At 50.6% G+C, this 9,725-nt stretch overlaps 29 non-coding genes across 29 annotated transcripts; all 29 read left to right on the forward strand.

Annotated features, from left to right (window-relative positions):
• The first annotated feature begins 131 nt into the window (after positions 1 to 131).
• LOC145081574 (5S ribosomal RNA) lies at positions 132 to 250 on the forward strand. Its single transcript, XR_013696125.1, has one exon. It is a non-coding gene; the product is annotated as a 5S ribosomal RNA (ribosomal RNA).
• A 218-nt stretch (positions 251 to 468) lies between these two features.
• LOC145083954 (5S ribosomal RNA) lies at positions 469 to 587 on the forward strand. Its single transcript, XR_013698414.1, has one exon. It is a non-coding gene; the product is annotated as a 5S ribosomal RNA (ribosomal RNA).
• Positions 588 to 805: 218 nt separating this feature from the next.
• LOC145085492 (5S ribosomal RNA) lies at positions 806 to 924 on the forward strand. The gene has a single exon (XR_013699890.1). It is a non-coding gene; the product is annotated as a 5S ribosomal RNA (ribosomal RNA).
• A 218-nt stretch (positions 925 to 1,142) lies between these two features.
• LOC145083560 (5S ribosomal RNA) lies at positions 1,143 to 1,261 on the forward strand. The gene has a single exon (XR_013698030.1). It is a non-coding gene; the product is annotated as a 5S ribosomal RNA (ribosomal RNA).
• A 218-nt stretch (positions 1,262 to 1,479) lies between these two features.
• On the forward strand, positions 1,480 to 1,598 carry LOC145085203 (5S ribosomal RNA). The gene has a single exon (XR_013699612.1). It is a non-coding gene; the product is annotated as a 5S ribosomal RNA (ribosomal RNA).
• Positions 1,599 to 1,816: 218 nt separating this feature from the next.
• On the forward strand, positions 1,817 to 1,935 carry LOC145083956 (5S ribosomal RNA). Its single transcript, XR_013698416.1, has one exon. It is a non-coding gene; the product is annotated as a 5S ribosomal RNA (ribosomal RNA).
• A 218-nt stretch (positions 1,936 to 2,153) lies between these two features.
• Positions 2,154 to 2,272, forward strand: LOC145083561 (5S ribosomal RNA). Its single transcript, XR_013698031.1, has one exon. It is a non-coding gene; the product is annotated as a 5S ribosomal RNA (ribosomal RNA).
• A 218-nt stretch (positions 2,273 to 2,490) lies between these two features.
• On the forward strand, positions 2,491 to 2,609 carry LOC145081575 (5S ribosomal RNA). The gene has a single exon (XR_013696126.1). It is a non-coding gene; the product is annotated as a 5S ribosomal RNA (ribosomal RNA).
• A 217-nt stretch (positions 2,610 to 2,826) lies between these two features.
• On the forward strand, positions 2,827 to 2,945 carry LOC145081576 (5S ribosomal RNA). Its single transcript, XR_013696127.1, has one exon. It is a non-coding gene; the product is annotated as a 5S ribosomal RNA (ribosomal RNA).
• A 218-nt stretch (positions 2,946 to 3,163) lies between these two features.
• LOC145083957 (5S ribosomal RNA) lies at positions 3,164 to 3,282 on the forward strand. The gene has a single exon (XR_013698417.1). It is a non-coding gene; the product is annotated as a 5S ribosomal RNA (ribosomal RNA).
• Positions 3,283 to 3,500: 218 nt separating this feature from the next.
• LOC145085494 (5S ribosomal RNA) lies at positions 3,501 to 3,619 on the forward strand. The gene has a single exon (XR_013699892.1). It is a non-coding gene; the product is annotated as a 5S ribosomal RNA (ribosomal RNA).
• Positions 3,620 to 3,837: 218 nt separating this feature from the next.
• On the forward strand, positions 3,838 to 3,956 carry LOC145083958 (5S ribosomal RNA). The gene has a single exon (XR_013698418.1). It is a non-coding gene; the product is annotated as a 5S ribosomal RNA (ribosomal RNA).
• A 218-nt stretch (positions 3,957 to 4,174) lies between these two features.
• Positions 4,175 to 4,293, forward strand: LOC145085495 (5S ribosomal RNA). Its single transcript, XR_013699893.1, has one exon. It is a non-coding gene; the product is annotated as a 5S ribosomal RNA (ribosomal RNA).
• A 218-nt stretch (positions 4,294 to 4,511) lies between these two features.
• On the forward strand, positions 4,512 to 4,630 carry LOC145083562 (5S ribosomal RNA). The gene has a single exon (XR_013698032.1). It is a non-coding gene; the product is annotated as a 5S ribosomal RNA (ribosomal RNA).
• A 218-nt stretch (positions 4,631 to 4,848) lies between these two features.
• LOC145085204 (5S ribosomal RNA) lies at positions 4,849 to 4,967 on the forward strand. The gene has a single exon (XR_013699613.1). It is a non-coding gene; the product is annotated as a 5S ribosomal RNA (ribosomal RNA).
• A 218-nt stretch (positions 4,968 to 5,185) lies between these two features.
• On the forward strand, positions 5,186 to 5,304 carry LOC145083959 (5S ribosomal RNA). The gene has a single exon (XR_013698419.1). It is a non-coding gene; the product is annotated as a 5S ribosomal RNA (ribosomal RNA).
• Positions 5,305 to 5,522: 218 nt separating this feature from the next.
• On the forward strand, positions 5,523 to 5,641 carry LOC145083563 (5S ribosomal RNA). Its single transcript, XR_013698033.1, has one exon. It is a non-coding gene; the product is annotated as a 5S ribosomal RNA (ribosomal RNA).
• Positions 5,642 to 5,859: 218 nt separating this feature from the next.
• Positions 5,860 to 5,978, forward strand: LOC145081578 (5S ribosomal RNA). Its single transcript, XR_013696128.1, has one exon. It is a non-coding gene; the product is annotated as a 5S ribosomal RNA (ribosomal RNA).
• A 217-nt stretch (positions 5,979 to 6,195) lies between these two features.
• LOC145081579 (5S ribosomal RNA) lies at positions 6,196 to 6,314 on the forward strand. Its single transcript, XR_013696129.1, has one exon. It is a non-coding gene; the product is annotated as a 5S ribosomal RNA (ribosomal RNA).
• Positions 6,315 to 6,532: 218 nt separating this feature from the next.
• LOC145083960 (5S ribosomal RNA) lies at positions 6,533 to 6,651 on the forward strand. The gene has a single exon (XR_013698420.1). It is a non-coding gene; the product is annotated as a 5S ribosomal RNA (ribosomal RNA).
• A 218-nt stretch (positions 6,652 to 6,869) lies between these two features.
• Positions 6,870 to 6,988, forward strand: LOC145085496 (5S ribosomal RNA). The gene has a single exon (XR_013699894.1). It is a non-coding gene; the product is annotated as a 5S ribosomal RNA (ribosomal RNA).
• A 218-nt stretch (positions 6,989 to 7,206) lies between these two features.
• Positions 7,207 to 7,325, forward strand: LOC145083564 (5S ribosomal RNA). Its single transcript, XR_013698034.1, has one exon. It is a non-coding gene; the product is annotated as a 5S ribosomal RNA (ribosomal RNA).
• Positions 7,326 to 7,543: 218 nt separating this feature from the next.
• LOC145085205 (5S ribosomal RNA) lies at positions 7,544 to 7,662 on the forward strand. The gene has a single exon (XR_013699614.1). It is a non-coding gene; the product is annotated as a 5S ribosomal RNA (ribosomal RNA).
• A 218-nt stretch (positions 7,663 to 7,880) lies between these two features.
• Positions 7,881 to 7,999, forward strand: LOC145083961 (5S ribosomal RNA). Its single transcript, XR_013698421.1, has one exon. It is a non-coding gene; the product is annotated as a 5S ribosomal RNA (ribosomal RNA).
• A 219-nt stretch (positions 8,000 to 8,218) lies between these two features.
• LOC145085497 (5S ribosomal RNA) lies at positions 8,219 to 8,337 on the forward strand. The gene has a single exon (XR_013699895.1). It is a non-coding gene; the product is annotated as a 5S ribosomal RNA (ribosomal RNA).
• Positions 8,338 to 8,554: 217 nt separating this feature from the next.
• LOC145081580 (5S ribosomal RNA) lies at positions 8,555 to 8,673 on the forward strand. Its single transcript, XR_013696130.1, has one exon. It is a non-coding gene; the product is annotated as a 5S ribosomal RNA (ribosomal RNA).
• A 218-nt stretch (positions 8,674 to 8,891) lies between these two features.
• Positions 8,892 to 9,010, forward strand: LOC145083962 (5S ribosomal RNA). The gene has a single exon (XR_013698422.1). It is a non-coding gene; the product is annotated as a 5S ribosomal RNA (ribosomal RNA).
• A 218-nt stretch (positions 9,011 to 9,228) lies between these two features.
• On the forward strand, positions 9,229 to 9,347 carry LOC145074310 (5S ribosomal RNA). The gene has a single exon (XR_013691794.1). It is a non-coding gene; the product is annotated as a 5S ribosomal RNA (ribosomal RNA).
• A 218-nt stretch (positions 9,348 to 9,565) lies between these two features.
• On the forward strand, positions 9,566 to 9,684 carry LOC145083565 (5S ribosomal RNA). Its single transcript, XR_013698035.1, has one exon. It is a non-coding gene; the product is annotated as a 5S ribosomal RNA (ribosomal RNA).
• Positions 9,685 to 9,725: the final 41 nt, after the last annotated feature.

The raw sequence follows: 9,725 nt of genomic DNA on the forward strand, positions 1-9,725 counted from the left end.
TTCATCGTTGATTGTTTCCGCGTTTCCCGAACGGAGCCGATCCCTCACGTGGGTCCCACGCCTCGCGTTCGAAAGCAAACGACGTTCTGCGTCTTGTAAGACATAAAAACAATAAGCATGGATAGTATTTCGGGTGCGATCATACCAGCACTAATGCACCGGATCCCATCAGAACTCCGCAGTTAAGCGTGCTTGGGCGAGAGTAGTACTAGGATGGGTGACCCCCTGGGAAGTCCTCGTGTTGCACCCCCTTTTTCGTTGCCCGTTTGCGTTTTTTTAGGTTTTAGGTGCGTTTTTTTTTTCTTTCTTGCTATGTCTATGCTCGGGCGGCATCCGGTTCATCGTTGATTGTTTCCGCGTTTCCCGAACGGAGCCGATCCCTCACGTGGGTCCCACGCCTCGCGTTCGAAAGCAAACGACGTTCTGCGTCTTGTAAGACATAAAAACAATAAGCATGGATAGTATTTCGGGTGCGATCATACCAGCACTAATGCACCGGATCCCATCAGAACTCTGCAGTTAAGCGTGCTTGGGCGAGAGTAGTACTAGGATGGGTGACCCCTTGGGAAGTCCTCGTGTTGCACCCCCTTTTTCGTTGCCCGTTTGCGTTTTTTTAGGTTTTAGGTGCGTTTTTTTTTTCTTTCTTGCTATGTCTATGCTCGGGCGGCATCCGGTTCATCGTTGATTGTTTCCGCGTTTCCCGAACGGAGCCGATCCCTCACGTGGGTCCCACGCCTCGCGTTCGAAAGCAAACGACGTTCTGCGTCTTGTAAGACAAAAAAACAATAAGCATGGATAGTATTTCGGGTGCGATCATACCAGCACTAATGCACCGGATCCCATCACAACTCTGCAGTTAAGCGTGCTTGGGCGAGAGTAGTACTAGGATGGGTGACCCCCTGGGAAGTCCTCGTGTTGCACCCCCTTTTTCGTTGCCCGTTTGCGTTTTTTTAGGTTTTAGGTGCGTTTTTTTTTTCTTTCTTGCTATGTCGATGCTCGGGCGGCATCCGGTTCATCGTTGATTGTTTCCGCGTTTCCCGAACGGAGCCGATCCCTCACGTGGGTCCCACGCCTCGCGTACGAAAGCAAACGACGTTCTGCGTCTTGTAAGACATAAAAACAATAAGCATGGATAGTATTTCGGGTGCGATCATACCAGCACTAATGCACCGGATCCCATCAGAACTCTGCAGTTAAGCGTGCTTGGGCGAGAGTAGTACTAGGATGGGTGACCCCCTGGGAAGTCCTCGTGTTGCACCCCCTTTTTCGTTGCCCGTTTGCGTTTTTTTAGGTTTTAGGTGCGTTTTTTTTTTCTTTCTTGCTATGTCTATGCTCGGGCGGCATCCGGTTCATCGTTGATTGTTTCCGCGTTTCCCGAACGGAGCCGATCCCTCACGTGGGTCCCACGCCTCGCGTTCGAAAGCAAACGACGTTCTGCGTCTTGTAAGACATAAAAACAATAAGCATGGATAGTATTTCGGGTGCGATCATACCAGCACTAATGCACCGGATCCCATCACAACTCCGCAGTTAAGCGTGCTTGGGCGAGAGTAGTACTAGGATGGGTGACCCCCTGGGAAGTCCTCGTGTTGCACCCCCTTTTTCGTTGCCCGTTTGCGTTTTTTTAGGTTTTAGGTGCGTTTTTTTTTTCTTTCTTGCTATGTCGATGCTCGGGCGGCATCCGGTTCATCGTTGATTGTTTCTGCGTTTCCCGAACGGAGCCGATCCCTCACGTGGGTCCCACGCCTCGCGTTCGAAAGCAAACGACGTTCTGCGTCTTGTAAGACATAAAAACAATAAGCATGGATAGTATTTCGGGTGCGATCATACCAGCACTAATGCACCGGATCCCATCAGAACTCTGCAGTTAAGCGTGCTTGGGCGAGAGTAGTACTAGGATGGGTGACCCCTTGGGAAGTCCTCGTGTTGCACCCCCTTTTTCGTTGCCCGTTTGCGTTTTTTTAGGTTTTAGGTGCGTTTTTTTTTTCTTTCTTGCTATGTCGATGCTCGGGCGGCATCCGGTTCATCGTTGATTGTTTCCGCGTTTCCCGAACGGAGCCGATCCCTCACGTGGGTCCCACGCCTCGCGTTCGAAAGCAAACGACGTTCTGCGTCTTGTAAGACATAAAAACAATAAGCATGGATAGTATTTCGGGTGCGATCATACCAGCACTAATGCACCGGATCCCATCAGAACTCTGCAGTTAAGCGTGCTTGGGCGAGAGTAGTACTAGGATGGGTGACCCCCTGGGAAGTCCTCGTGTTGCACCCCCTTTTTCGTTGCCCGTTTGCGTTTTTTTAGGTTTTAGGTGCGTTTTTTTTTTCTTTCTTGCTATGTCTATGCTCGGGCGGCATCCGGTTCATCGTTGATTGTTTCCGCGTTTCCCGAACGGAGCCGATCCCTCACGTGGGTCCCACGCCTCGCGTACGAAAGCAAACGACGTTCTGCGTCTTGTAAGACATAAAAACAATAAGCATGGATAGTATTTCGGGTGCGATCATACCAGCACTAATGCACCGGATCCCATCAGAACTCCGCAGTTAAGCGTGCTTGGGCGAGAGTAGTACTAGGATGGGTGACCCCCTGGGAAGTCCTCGTGTTGCACCCCCTTTTTCGTTGCCCGTTTGCGTTTTTTTAGGTTTTAGGTGCGTTTTTTTTTCTTTCTTGCTATGTCTATGCTCGGGCGGCATCCGGTTCATCGTTGATTGTTTCCGCGTTTCCCGAACGGAGCCGATCCCTCACGTGGGTCCCACGCCTCGCGTTCGAAAGCAAACGACGTTCTGCGTCTTGTAAGACATAAAAACAATAAGCATGGATAGTATTTCGGGTGCGATCATACCAGCACTAATGCACCGGATCCCATCAGAACTCCGCAGTTAAGCGTGCTTGGGCGAGAGTAGTACTAGGATGGGTGACCCCCTGGGAAGTCCTCGTGTTGCACCCCCTTTTTCGTTGCCCGTTTGCGTTTTTTTAGGTTTTAGGTGCGTTTTTTTTTTCTTTCTTGCTATGTCTATGCTCGGGCGGCATCCGGTTCATCGTTGATTGTTTCCGCGTTTCCCGAACGGAGCCGATCCCTCACGTGGGTCCCACGCCTCGCGTTCGAAAGCAAACGACGTTCTGCGTCTTGTAAGACATAAAAACAATAAGCATGGATAGTATTTCGGGTGCGATCATACCAGCACTAATGCACCGGATCCCATCAGAACTCTGCAGTTAAGCGTGCTTGGGCGAGAGTAGTACTAGGATGGGTGACCCCTTGGGAAGTCCTCGTGTTGCACCCCCTTTTTCGTTGCCCGTTTGCGTTTTTTTAGGTTTTAGGTGCGTTTTTTTTTTCTTTCTTGCTATGTCTATGCTCGGGCGGCATCCGGTTCATCGTTGATTGTTTCCGCGTTTCCCGAACGGAGCCGATCCCTCACGTGGGTCCCACGCCTCGCGTTCGAAAGCAAACGACGTTCTGCGTCTTGTAAGACAAAAAAACAATAAGCATGGATAGTATTTCGGGTGCGATCATACCAGCACTAATGCACCGGATCCCATCACAACTCTGCAGTTAAGCGTGCTTGGGCGAGAGTAGTACTAGGATGGGTGACCCCCTGGGAAGTCCTCGTGTTGCACCCCCTTTTTCGTTGCCCGTTTGCGTTTTTTTAGGTTTTAGGTGCGTTTTTTTTTTCTTTCTTGCTATGTCTATGCTCGGGCGGCATCCGGTTCATCGTTGATTGTTTCCGCGTTTCCCGAACGGAGCCGATCCCTCACGTGGGTCCCACGCCTCGCGTTCGAAAGCAAACGACGTTCTGCGTCTTGTAAGACATAAAAACAATAAGCATGGATAGTATTTCGGGTGCGATCATACCAGCACTAATGCACCGGATCCCATCAGAACTCTGCAGTTAAGCGTGCTTGGGCGAGAGTAGTACTAGGATGGGTGACCCCTTGGGAAGTCCTCGTGTTGCACCCCCTTTTTCGTTGCCCGTTTGCGTTTTTTTAGGTTTTAGGTGCGTTTTTTTTTTCTTTCTTGCTATGTCTATGCTCGGGCGGCATCCGGTTCATCGTTGATTGTTTCCGCGTTTCCCGAACGGAGCCGATCCCTCACGTGGGTCCCACGCCTCGCGTTCGAAAGCAAACGACGTTCTGCGTCTTGTAAGACAAAAAAACAATAAGCATGGATAGTATTTCGGGTGCGATCATACCAGCACTAATGCACCGGATCCCATCACAACTCTGCAGTTAAGCGTGCTTGGGCGAGAGTAGTACTAGGATGGGTGACCCCCTGGGAAGTCCTCGTGTTGCACCCCCTTTTTCGTTGCCCGTTTGCGTTTTTTTAGGTTTTAGGTGCGTTTTTTTTTTCTTTCTTGCTATGTCGATGCTCGGGCGGCATCCGGTTCATCGTTGATTGTTTCCGCGTTTCCCGAACGGAGCCGATCCCTCACGTGGGTCCCACGCCTCGCGTACGAAAGCAAACGACGTTCTGCGTCTTGTAAGACATAAAAACAATAAGCATGGATAGTATTTCGGGTGCGATCATACCAGCACTAATGCACCGGATCCCATCAGAACTCTGCAGTTAAGCGTGCTTGGGCGAGAGTAGTACTAGGATGGGTGACCCCCTGGGAAGTCCTCGTGTTGCACCCCCTTTTTCGTTGCCCGTTTGCGTTTTTTTAGGTTTTAGGTGCGTTTTTTTTTTCTTTCTTGCTATGTCTATGCTCGGGCGGCATCCGGTTCATCGTTGATTGTTTCCGCGTTTCCCGAACGGAGCCGATCCCTCACGTGGGTCCCACGCCTCGCGTTCGAAAGCAAACGACGTTCTGCGTCTTGTAAGACATAAAAACAATAAGCATGGATAGTATTTCGGGTGCGATCATACCAGCACTAATGCACCGGATCCCATCACAACTCCGCAGTTAAGCGTGCTTGGGCGAGAGTAGTACTAGGATGGGTGACCCCCTGGGAAGTCCTCGTGTTGCACCCCCTTTTTCGTTGCCCGTTTGCGTTTTTTTAGGTTTTAGGTGCGTTTTTTTTTTCTTTCTTGCTATGTCGATGCTCGGGCGGCATCCGGTTCATCGTTGATTGTTTCTGCGTTTCCCGAACGGAGCCGATCCCTCACGTGGGTCCCACGCCTCGCGTTCGAAAGCAAACGACGTTCTGCGTCTTGTAAGACATAAAAACAATAAGCATGGATAGTATTTCGGGTGCGATCATACCAGCACTAATGCACCGGATCCCATCAGAACTCTGCAGTTAAGCGTGCTTGGGCGAGAGTAGTACTAGGATGGGTGACCCCTTGGGAAGTCCTCGTGTTGCACCCCCTTTTTCGTTGCCCGTTTGCGTTTTTTTAGGTTTTAGGTGCGTTTTTTTTTTCTTTCTTGCTATGTCGATGCTCGGGCGGCATCCGGTTCATCGTTGATTGTTTCCGCGTTTCCCGAACGGAGCCGATCCCTCACGTGGGTCCCACGCCTCGCGTTCGAAAGCAAACGACGTTCTGCGTCTTGTAAGACATAAAAACAATAAGCATGGATAGTATTTCGGGTGCGATCATACCAGCACTAATGCACCGGATCCCATCAGAACTCTGCAGTTAAGCGTGCTTGGGCGAGAGTAGTACTAGGATGGGTGACCCCCTGGGAAGTCCTCGTGTTGCACCCCCTTTTTCGTTGCCCGTTTGCGTTTTTTTAGGTTTTAGGTGCGTTTTTTTTTTCTTTCTTGCTATGTCTATGCTCGGGCGGCATCCGGTTCATCGTTGATTGTTTCCGCGTTTCCCGAACGGAGCCGATCCCTCACGTGGGTCCCACGCCTCGCGTACGAAAGCAAACGACGTTCTGCGTCTTGTAAGACATAAAAACAATAAGCATGGATAGTATTTCGGGTGCGATCATACCAGCACTAATGCACCGGATCCCATCAGAACTCCGCAGTTAAGCGTGCTTGGGCGAGAGTAGTACTAGGATGGGTGACCCCCTGGGAAGTCCTCGTGTTGCACCCCCTTTTTCGTTGCCCGTTTGCGTTTTTTTAGGTTTTAGGTGCGTTTTTTTTTCTTTCTTGCTATGTCTATGCTCGGGCGGCATCCGGTTCATCGTTGATTGTTTCCGCGTTTCCCGAACGGAGCCGATCCCTCACGTGGGTCCCACGCCTCGCGTTCGAAAGCAAACGACGTTCTGCGTCTTGTAAGACATAAAAACAATAAGCATGGATAGTATTTCGGGTGCGATCATACCAGCACTAATGCACCGGATCCCATCAGAACTCCGCAGTTAAGCGTGCTTGGGCGAGAGTAGTACTAGGATGGGTGACCCCCTGGGAAGTCCTCGTGTTGCACCCCCTTTTTCGTTGCCCGTTTGCGTTTTTTTAGGTTTTAGGTGCGTTTTTTTTTTCTTTCTTGCTATGTCTATGCTCGGGCGGCATCCGGTTCATCGTTGATTGTTTCCGCGTTTCCCGAACGGAGCCGATCCCTCACGTGGGTCCCACGCCTCGCGTTCGAAAGCAAACGACGTTCTGCGTCTTGTAAGACATAAAAACAATAAGCATGGATAGTATTTCGGGTGCGATCATACCAGCACTAATGCACCGGATCCCATCAGAACTCTGCAGTTAAGCGTGCTTGGGCGAGAGTAGTACTAGGATGGGTGACCCCTTGGGAAGTCCTCGTGTTGCACCCCCTTTTTCGTTGCCCGTTTGCGTTTTTTTAGGTTTTAGGTGCGTTTTTTTTTTCTTTCTTGCTATGTCTATGCTCGGGCGGCATCCGGTTCATCGTTGATTGTTTCCGCGTTTCCCGAACGGAGCCGATCCCTCACGTGGGTCCCACGCCTCGCGTTCGAAAGCAAACGACGTTCTGCGTCTTGTAAGACAAAAAAACAATAAGCATGGATAGTATTTCGGGTGCGATCATACCAGCACTAATGCACCGGATCCCATCACAACTCTGCAGTTAAGCGTGCTTGGGCGAGAGTAGTACTAGGATGGGTGACCCCCTGGGAAGTCCTCGTGTTGCACCCCCTTTTTCGTTGCCCGTTTGCGTTTTTTTAGGTTTTAGGTGCGTTTTTTTTTTCTTTCTTGCTATGTCGATGCTCGGGCGGCATCCGGTTCATCGTTGATTGTTTCCGCGTTTCCCTAACGGAGCCGATCCCTCACGTGGGTCCCACGCCTCGCGTACGAAAGCAAACGACGTTCTGCGTCTTGTAAGACATAAAAACAATAAGCATGGATAGTATTTCGGGTGCGATCATACCAGCACTAATGCACCGGATCCCATCAGAACTCTGCAGTTAAGCGTGCTTGGGCGAGAGTAGTACTAGGATGGGTGACCCCCTGGGAAGTCCTCGTGTTGCACCCCCTTTTTCGTTGCCCGTTTGCGTTTTTTTAGGTTTTAGGTGCGTTTTTTTTTTCTTTCTTGCTATGTCTATGCTCGGGCGGCATCCGGTTCATCGTTGATTGTTTCCGCGTTTCCCGAACGGAGCCGATCCCTCACGTGGGTCCCACGCCTCGCGTTCGAAAGCAAACGACGTTCTGCGTCTTGTAAGACATAAAAACAATAAGCATGGATAGTATTTCGGGTGCGATCATACCAGCACTAATGCACCGGATCCCATCACAACTCCGCAGTTAAGCGTGCTTGGGCGAGAGTAGTACTAGGATGGGTGACCCCCTGGGAAGTCCTCGTGTTGCACCCCCTTTTTCGTTGCCCGTTTGCGTTTTTTTAGGTTTTAGGTGCGTTTTTTTTTTCTTTCTTGCTATGTCGATGCTCGGGCGGCATCCGGTTCATCGTTGATTGTTTCTGCGTTTCCCGAACGGAGCCGATCCCTCACGTGGGTCCCACGCCTCGCGTTCGAAAGCAAACGACGTTCTGCGTCTTGTAAGACATAAAAACAATAAGCATGGATAGTATTTCGGGTGCGATCATACCAGCACTAATGCACCGGATCCCATCAGAACTCTGCAGTTAAGCGTGCTTGGGCGAGAGTAGTACTAGGATGGGTGACCCCTTGGGAAGTCCTCGTGTTGCACCCCCTTTTTCGTTGCCCGTTTGCGTTTTTTTAGGTTTTAGGTGCGTTTTTTTTTTTCTTTCTTGCTATGTCGATGCTCGGGCGGCATCCGGTTCATCGTTGATTGTTTCCGCGTTTCCCGAACGGAGCCGATCCCTCACGTGGGTCCCACGCCTCGCGTTCGAAAGCAAACGACGTTCTGCGTCTTGTAAGACAAAAAAACAATAAGCATGGATAGTATTTCGGGTGCGATCATACCAGCACTAATGCACCGGATCCCATCACAACTCTGCAGTTAAGCGTGCTTGGGCGAGAGTAGTACTAGGATGGGTGACCCCCTGGGAAGTCCTCGTGTTGCACCCCCTTTTTCGTTGCCCGTTTGCGTTTTTTTAGGTTTTAGGTGCGTTTTTTTTTCTTTCTTGCTATGTCTATGCTCGGGCGGCATCCGGTTCATCGTTGATTGTTTCCGCGTTTCCCGAACGGAGCCGATCCCTCACGTGGGTCCCACGCCTCGCGTTCGAAAGCAAACGACGTTCTGCGTCTTGTAAGACATAAAAACAATAAGCATGGATAGTATTTCGGGTGCGATCATACCAGCACTAATGCACCGGATCCCATCAGAACTCCGCAGTTAAGCGTGCTTGGGCGAGAGTAGTACTAGGATGGGTGACCCCCTGGGAAGTCCTCGTGTTGCACCCCCTTTTTCGTTGCCCGTTTGCGTTTTTTTAGGTTTTAGGTGCGTTTTTTTTTTCTTTCTTGCTATGTCTATGCTCGGGCGGCATCCGGTTCATCGTTGATTGTTTCCGCGTTTCCCGAACGGAGCCGATCCCTCACGTGGGTCCCACGCCTCGCGTTCGAAAGCAAACGACGTTCTGCGTCTTGTAAGACATAAAAACAATAAGCATGGATAGTATTTCGGGTGCGATCATACCAGCACTAATGCACCGGATCCCATCAGAACTCTGCAGTTAAGCGTGCTTGGGCGAGAGTAGTACTAGGATGGGTGACCCCTTGGGAAGTCCTCGTGTTGCACCCCCTTTTTCGTTGCCCGTTTGCGTTTTTTTAGGTTTTAGGTGCGTTTTTTTTTTCTTTCTTGCTATGTCTATGCTCGGGCGGCATCCGGTTCATCGTTGATTGTTTCCGCGTTTCCCGAACGGAGCCGATCCCTCACGTGGGTCCCACGCCTCGCGTTCGAAAGCAAACGACGTTCTGCGTCTTGTAAGACAAAAAAACAATAAGCATGGATAGTATTTCGGGTGCGATCATACCAGCACTAATGCACCGGATCCCATCACAACTCTGCAGTTAAGCGTGCTTGGGCGAGAGTACTACTAGGATGGGTGACCCCCTGGGAAGTCCTCGTGTTGCACCCCCTTTTTCGTTGCCCGTTTGCGTTTTTTTAGGTTTTAGGTGCGTTTTTTTTTTCTTTCTTGCTATGTCGATGCTCGGGCGGCATCCGGTTCATCGTTGATTGTTTCCGCGTTTCCCGAACGGAGCCGATCCCTCACGTGGGTCCCACGCCTCGCGTACGAAAGCAAACGACGTTCTGCGTCTTGTAAGACATAAAAACAATAAGCATGGATAGTATTTCGGGTGCGATCATACCAGCACTAATGCACCGGATCCCATCAGAACTCTGCAGTTAAGCGTGCTTGGGCGAGAGTAGTACTAGGATGGGTGACCCCCTGGGAAGTCCTCGTGTTGCACCCCCTTTTTCGTTGCCCGTTTGCGTTTTTTTAGGTTTTAGGTGC

Source organism: Lactuca serriola, chromosome 1 (genome assembly GCF_051521515.1).
Source record: "Lactuca serriola cultivar US96UC23 chromosome 1, Lser_US96UC23_V15, whole genome shotgun sequence".
Classification (NCBI taxonomy): domain Eukaryota; kingdom Viridiplantae; phylum Streptophyta; class Magnoliopsida; order Asterales; family Asteraceae; genus Lactuca; species Lactuca serriola.